The sequence below is a fragment of the Dermacentor albipictus genome, chromosome 9 (assembly GCF_038994185.2).
Source record: "Dermacentor albipictus isolate Rhodes 1998 colony chromosome 9, USDA_Dalb.pri_finalv2, whole genome shotgun sequence".
NCBI lineage: Eukaryota > Metazoa > Arthropoda > Arachnida > Ixodida > Ixodidae > Dermacentor > Dermacentor albipictus.
The window spans coordinates 91,670,627-91,679,081 of NC_091829.1; positions in this window are offsets into that span (position 1 = coordinate 91,670,627).

Consider the following 8,455-nt stretch of genomic DNA (forward strand, 5'->3'; position numbering starts at 1 on the left):
CCCAAGAATGGGCTGCTTCGGGTTGACTTCCGAAGCGACTTCGACAGTGCGCTGCTATCCACGCACGAATGTGTTCTTCGACAACTGCGCCGGTTTCTGCTGCAACGTGCTCTTTGGCCAAGGCCCTCAAATTTGGAGTTGCTGGTTGATCGGTGAGCCCGGCGAAACGCGAGGCCGATAACCCTGCCGGAGAAAACAGGCGCTCGCGGTGGTCCGCTTCACAGACGACACCACGGGGGTCGACGGCATGCGTGAAGCCGGCCTCTGTAACGACTGGACCGGCTTGAAAAACGTTTACTTTGGGCTACGCAAGCCGTTCATAGATGGCCAGTACACATGCGCCGGTGCCGTCTACCACAGCGCCTTGGTTGACTTTCTGCCACGATTCAGGAGCATCAGCGGGTCCAGCGAGTTGCAACAACTCACCGAGCTGAACGTCAAATCATTTCACTGCGCCGGCGATTTGGACACGACTGAAGTGCTGTGCGACTCCGAGTTGACGTCGCCCAGGACGCTGTCGACGTCTCTCTGCGAGATGATTCGAAGGCCTTGCGACGGCCCGCGCTCTCCTGCCCATCTCTTAAAACTTAGATGTCGCGTGTACAGCAGGTTCCCGCGGTTTTAGCACTACCAGGAATACCTCGACCTGAGCGCCGGCGACGCGGCTGAGCTGACATTTGGCCGTCACAACGGCGGCCGGCTCACGTTCAGCCGGAGTTCTGCGCTTCGCTTCGCCCGATTTCCAGGCCCGCTGCAATGTGCAGGAGCTGCGCATGCGCACCAAGCATTGCGTTCTGCCTACGGAGCTGGGAGACCTGCGCGAAACCCCACGACAAGCTGCGCCGCCTCATTCTTGGCTACGACACGCTACAGTTTGACATGGAGACGTTCAAGGTAGGAGGTATTATACTTCACGCGGCGCAATGGGTAGCATGTCTCTTTTTTTTTCTTACAGCGAAGTTAGTATAGCGACCAGGATCACTCATAAACCTTATATGACTGCTTTCATGGTTCTATAAAAAAAGAACTCAATGAGTCCCGATGTCTCTATTCTGAAGAAGTGTTGGCATAGTTAAATGCAACAAGCAGTGAGGTTCCGACAATTAGGGGTTAAATGAAAATTGTTATACCTTCGTTTCTGGCCTACATTGAAGCATTACAAGAAACACCTTAGTTCTGCCTGTTGCGCGGGAGGACCATAAACGTAAAAAGATTTCATATTGAAGAGAAATAGGAACAACTCTGTGGCAGACCTGCACCGAAAATGTAAAGTGTCTATGGTAATTTTGTGCTCTGAAAATACTTACCCAATGCTTGCCTTCCCTGAATTTTTATAGTTTACACTTGGCATGTAGTTGCTATTCCCCGGTGTCTTTGGCGAATCATGCAAAACACGGGGACTTTAGTTCGTTGAAGAAGGAGGCGTGTCGTATTGGACGAATGATAAGTGTTCCATCTCTGCAGCCTATTTGCAACCCTTGTAGAAAGATATTTATTCAAGCCTTCCAGAGTGTAATACTGCCACTGCACGCTATATATCCCAACAACTGCACAAAACACCGAAGTCAACTTCGGTGGAAACAGTGGGGAGGTTAAGTGTAATATGTGGCGAAACCTTTGTATTCCTGGTATAAATAGAAGCACTTCCAGGAATTGCTGAACCCTCGTTTTTTTCATGTGTAGGAAGGTTTATTTATGTTTAATTGTACAAGTATCTGAGAGCACCAAAGGGTATTATTACAGAGGGGGCGGGGATTCTTAACGAAAAGAAAAACATAAGCAAAAAATGACCGCCCTTCCACTGCTGGGAAAGGGGGCGCACGCGAATCTCGGGGTCCACAGCTCTTCGTTGTCGTAATGCCTCGCCTTCGCGCTCTCTCACGGCGCGGTCGGCACGTCGACGACGAGCCCTTCCTCGAGCGAGTTCCCGGTGGCGTTCATCAAACGCTGCCTATTCTTCGGCCGAACGCACAACGAGTGGCCCGTTCTCACTGCCGCTTCTTCAACGCAGCGTGCTCTTCGGCAGAACAATTCAAACGCGGCCTCGCCATCTGTCTGCCGGGCCTGAACTGGCGGGCGCGAGGAGAGCTAACACGCGATCACCACCCTTTCCCTCCTCGGAAGGGAGGGGGCGCCTTGCGCTGCGTCTACTTCTTCATGCATATGAAACCCCGCTTTAAAGGTGGCGTATGATGAACTGACAATGGCGGAAATTCCTGCGCAGCGTACATGCTCTCAATAAGCAGCACTCTCGCGCAAGAAGTACTTTGTAGATCGCGGGCTTTTGGCATGCGATCACACAGTCTACATCCTCATAGGCTGTATAAACCAAGTATATTATGAAGATGTCATAGAGAGGACCTCCCATAACCGTAAACGGCAGAAACATAATGGAACATGAAGTGATGTCAATAACCGTTCTAATTGTCCGTTGGAGAATGTCGAAAAAATATACAGCATCCCTACAATCTATAATACTGTGATATTTGGTCTCGGAACGTGGACAGAGTCGACAGTGTTTTGACTACGGCACAAAGCAGCCCCTGGAATTCAACCAAGTTTTCTGGACGCATGCGTGTGTTCGCCCGAGTTTTGAGTGTGTAGATGCGTCCTCTTTGTAATATATCTTCAGTTTTGTTTTCGATGTAGTTAAAAAAAAACGACCTGGTGGTTTCGCAACCAGCAGGTCGGTGATGAATACTTGGGCCAACAAGCGATTTTTATTTTCGTTTGGCTTGAGTTTCTTTTTTTACAACACCGAGGCCGCCACGAGTGAGGTAGTACAAACTTTACTTGAATATTGAGCTTATTTAAAAACGCATGCAGGAAGGTACAGGTGCAATATAAAGGAACAAGGATAGAGAGAAGAAAAAGCGTAGCGACAGCTTGACGTGCCTGTTGTGCCAGAGAATCACGTCATAGAAAAGGAAATGATGGTTTAACGTACGAAGCTGAATGATATGTGCTTACTACAGGTTAGACGATAAAAACGACTGAAACTAAGAGCGCGTTTTCCATTGAACAACATTCCTAGGAAGCGTATTCCAGTTTGTCGACGTAACCGAAACAATGAATTGTGGGAGAACATCATTGCAACAGTGTGTTTAAAGAACCTTAAGCTCGTGATCACATTGCAGATAAATGCAATGGGGTGCGAAAATGAACAAGCGCAGGTTTATTCCTGTGATACCAGAGTAAATTAGGCAAAAGAGTTCTAATTTCTTCGCTAAGTAGCGTTGTGCTAGTGTCTGCCAGCCAATGTTTTTCTTTTGTTAACGTAATATTTCTTTGGAAGTTGTTATTTCCAGAAACAAACCAGGCCAGGCAGTCTTAAGTGCGTTAGTGTTTGTCTAAAGGGTATAAGCCTTATGGGATGCCGAGGTTAGCAAGGGTACTCGAGTACTGTGCAAACACTAGAGTTGTAAAGATCGTCTTTTACACTTTTAGGGACTTTGCGAAAGTTACGTCTAATGGGGTTAAGCATTCTCGATTACATTAAAGTGACGCATTCGGTATGTGTATTCCAGTTCAAATTTTCCGAAAAGTAGACCCCAAGATATTTATAATGTTCAAGTCGTTCAAGAAGCAGTCCATCCGAATTATAAACGGATCTTACGGCAAGGCGTTTACGGGAGAAAGAAGTTTGCAGTTGGTTGCTACTATGTCGTCGGTTTACTAGTCCGGACACTCTGTTTACAATCCTTTAAAGTAAGGAATAGGATATGGCCAATGTGCAAGCGCAATTCGAAGCAGCATGATTAGCAAGTTTAAGTGCGGAACTTCCAATAAATCATGCTCGCAGGTTGCCCCGAAGATTTATTACTGGGTTTTAGAAGTGGCGCGGAATTGAGGCCGCCGCCATGACATAGCCACATATGCCACCAATATCAAGTTCACTGAAAATAGGCGGGATACCGTGAAAAACTTGCGTGCGAAGTTAAGTGCGTGTGGCTTTACTAACTGCTCTTGCAACAACGAAAAATTCTAAAACATATTTTTTCCAAATGTCACGCTGCGCTTAATAGCTACGTTTCCCGAAACCCGGAAAGAACTGCGCGTTACAATATCTTCATATTTGACAGAAATTAGAACAAAATTAAGTCCAATGTGTCCCGAAATGCTGAAGTTACGGGCCTTATTAACAGTATTGCAAAAAATTCATTAATCCTGGTTATGTTATTTCCAGGCGTGATAGAGGGGTGCAAGCAAGTAAAAACGTTCGCCCGCTCTCCTTGGTGAAATAAAGCAGGCATCTCGTTTCAGTTTGATAAAACTAAGCAACACGTGATGTGTAACGTGTAGGAAGAGTTGAAAAAGGGAACGTGTATTGCGGTTTTTGAAATAAATTGTGTATATAAGCGCTCTGGGATGTTGTGCGAAGAAAAAAAAGGGGGTGAAGAGGAAGGCCTACGACGAAGATATGCAGCTAAGAGAACTGGTTTTCCGCCCCAAACGTCTCCCTTGCTGGACGGAGGGCACGCCGGGACGTCAGCTATTTTTTGACAGGCGTCCTCCATGAACTACAAAAGGCACGTTGTGGCATCATGCAGGTACGACGCCGTTAAAAAACAATTATGGGGTTTTACGTGCCGAAAGCACTTTATCAGGCACGCCGTAGTGGAGGACTCCGGAAATTTCGACCACCTGGGGTTCTTTAACGTGCACCTATATCTAAGTACAGGGGTGTTTTCGCATTTCGCCCACATCGAAATGCGGCCGCCGTGGCCGGGATTCGATCCCGCGACCTTGTGCTCAGCAGCCCAACACCGACGCCGTTTTCGAAACATCGCATGGCGATGATATCGTTCGCTTATGTGATTGGTTAGCGGAGTAACAACGCCGCGTGGTCCCTGTTCCTTGGTTGCCAAGAGATGTTTGTTTGAGTTGCATCCTACTATAGTCATCTTGGCCTGATTGTTGTATATGTTTCTTGATTTTCGTGTCTCAAAAAAGACAAGAAACGGAACTCACCTCCCGATTTCTTTCTTGCCGTTTTTCTAAATCTCCATGGTTTTTTGTTTCCATTCTTTGCATCCAATTTACCGTCTCTGTTTACACCATGTTACCCTTTATGGCTCCTGCTTCTCTGTTTACACTTTCAATTACACTGTACTTGGTAGCCGACAGGCATCTCTAACGCACACCGATTTGTTAATGAAATAGGGAAGATATTTCATGGCTTCCTTGATTTACTTCACTTTGACTTGGCCATTTGGCATGCACCACTTACCCCGTTCTCGTATGCCAGTTCTCGGCCAATCCTTCAGTATGGGTTCATTTCACATTGACAAAAGAGGAACAAAAATCCATAAATGTTGCTTGATGCGCGTACTTTTCTGCGCGCACAATTGCCGTGTTTTACCCTCGATGAGCGTCATTCATTGCCATTGTGACATCGTTGCATGTACACCTCACACCTGGCATCCGCCTTACTTGAAATCTGCATTGCGGCATAGCGTGTGAGAAATGTAGTGCATAAACCCAAACATTCCATGTCCGAGAATTCACATTGCCTAGGATAAAGAAAACGAATTATACACATCGCATTTAGTTGAAAAACATAACAGCTTTATTAAAACTTCGCGTGACATAGATTCAATAATAATAATATCCTTTATTTCACTCATGAAGTGAGGGAGTGCGGGAAAAAAGCGGAAAAATCAGCTTGACTAGTTGCCAGCTCCACGGAGTACAAAATACAAGAAACAAAACATTTTTTTGGAATAGCAACAAGAAAGCCACAAACAAATAGTAATGCAGCAATAACTTGTCCACAGCACTAATAACTGACTTGAGGAATAAAAAGCTTTTAAACTGCTTGAAACACCAATGTTAACAGGAAGATTTAGCTCGGGCCCAACCCAACGCGGCCTATTCATGTAGTACACGTAAAACGCAAATATCGCTTTTTTCAGATAACCGCAGGACCGATTTTAAAGAATTTTGTTGCATTTGAGAGAGATCAAATTCTAGTGACTGTTGGAAGCGGAATATCGATTTATTGCCTGAATTTTGTAAATAGAATTTTCAAAACTTTGAAAGTTAGAAAAGATTAGACGCACGAAGTTTGTAGATTATTAGCTATGCATAAGGAATATATATCGCGGTTCTGTGAATGTCACTCATTAGATGTTCAGTATGTCACTATGTATCTTACGGGAATTTATTACGTTGTTTACAAGGGCTCTGAGAAAGCTGTATTTAAATATTACAAATTTTTTTAGATTCATGTGTGACACATCAATTTTGTCCGCTTGAGATGTACTATCAGATGCAATTCTCAGAATCGTGGTATCTGTTCCCTTGCTGAGGTATAGTTGTAAACTTCATAGTACCGTGTTCTGAAAATTGTCAGTATTTGGAAATTTTTAATAAAGAATTGACAACTTCAATAAAAAATTTGAAACAAACATACACTAAAGTAGAAGTTTTTCTTTTAAATGCGACAAACCTTGGTGTAGTGGTTGCCGAGGAAAAGGAATTCTTTTACGTGTACTTAGATAGGAGCACCCGAACTAAAGCTTCCTCTTAAAGGAAACGTACGAACATAAAAAAGTAAGTAAAAAGCGCTACATATTCAAAGACATGACGAAACAAATGGTACACGTTGCATTGTTACTTTGCAGTGGGTATAACGTACATGCGCAGAGATGAAAAACCATATGAACTTCGGTCATGAGAGAGGAGGTTTGCCACAGGAAAACTATTCCAGCTCCTGCTTTGACGCTGTCCTTTGGATCCCTTGGATGTGCATTTTTTTTTATCCGCTGTACCATCTACGTCAAAGGTATAGTAATAGTACGTGGGGAGAAGGCGAATAAACTTAATATAATGCAGCATAAAGTCACAATAGACATGAATCAACAACACAACCAAGTACTATTATACAATAGAGGAACTCCAAGAACAACTAGTCATACAGTCGCCGTTACTATTTATTCTCACTTCTTCCTCGGCTCCTCAAGACTGTCCTCTCGCGTCACCTTTCTCTTCAACCTTACACTCCCGCCGTTTTTCTTGTTGCCCACAAGGGGCCCACAAGCCCCTTTCTTGTTGCCCACAAGAAAGGGGCTACCGCTGCCCGGTAGCCCCTTTCTACTAGCACAAGATCGTTCAGTAAATCATTAGCGCGGTGTCCTTGGTGGCACGTATGAAAATGCAACTTCATCGCTTTTACGGCACTCAGACAGGTGCATGTTGTCTTCAATAACATGTGATTTGTCAACTGGTGGCGCCGGTACTTTGCCATGAGCAGCAAAATGAGGGCTACAACCAATACTAGTAGTGTGCGTCCAGTTGTGGTGAGGCACAGCCGCTTTCAGACAGCCTTTCGAGCCTCTTTTAAACGTTGGGTACATGGAGATGAACTGCTTAAGGTCACGAATCGCTCTTTTGGCCATTCCATTTGCCTGCGGGTGATATGGAGCACAACGTCGTGGCGTAACACTTCGGCTATCTGCCCACTCCTAAGGTTTCTTGCATAGGAATGCGGTTCCATTGTTTGACATCACAACTTTCCGCTGTGAAAACATTGTGCGACCAAGAAGGACCATAACGCTGTTAGCGTCTTTTCCCCCAGGGCACGCTGCTACAATTCTACTGCACTGATCTATTGCAACCAGCTAAGATTGCGTCTTGCAAACTCCACTACTTTTCACCTTCAGTTCTGCAAATCTACGTGCACAACTTCAAAGGGTTTATCGGAAATGATATGCAAAAATAGTTCGTCGATTGACGGTCGGTACTTGGCCTTGTTTATTTGGCACAAGTGACAGGAGTTGATGTCGATGAGGATATCTACACGGCATATGTTATTTTGTTGTAGCGCAAGCTGTACGACAAAGACAACAGAAAGGCACATTTGACACACACAGCGCTGAAGAAGTTTACTTCTGAACCTCTGAAGAAGCTTACTTTGATGTCCTTTTTCATATTTTTCCATGCGAATCTCTGCAAAAGCTTATTATACGCCCGCCAAAAGCTGTCTTGACCAGAAGATTCACGGCTGTTATGATATAAGTTAAGTACTTTTGGTATCACCGTCTCTGGTGCATAATCTGCTGAATTCAATAGCCTCCGCTTTAACGAAAATTACTTAAGGACAGCGCTACAACCACAGTGATTGACGCTTCGCTGCCCACGAGTGTTTTCACATCATTTTCATTGACTTGTGCGGGAACATATATCAGCTTGGCATGATCAGTGAGAAAAATGGTTTCCTGTAAAAGGGGCGACAGGTCGTCAGACTTATAAAATATTTTCTTTTTTTCTTTTTCTCTTGTTTAGAAAAGTCTTCCAGAAACGAGGTTTGCCGCCTGCTGTGCAAAATTTGTCACCTCAGAACCCCGGTACTACAGATAATTGGCATTAACTTCTGTCGCCGCATGTTGTCGCTCCTGAACAAATAGTTGCTTCATAATTGGCGTTAGGTATTCTAGTATTTGTGGTGCCCTAA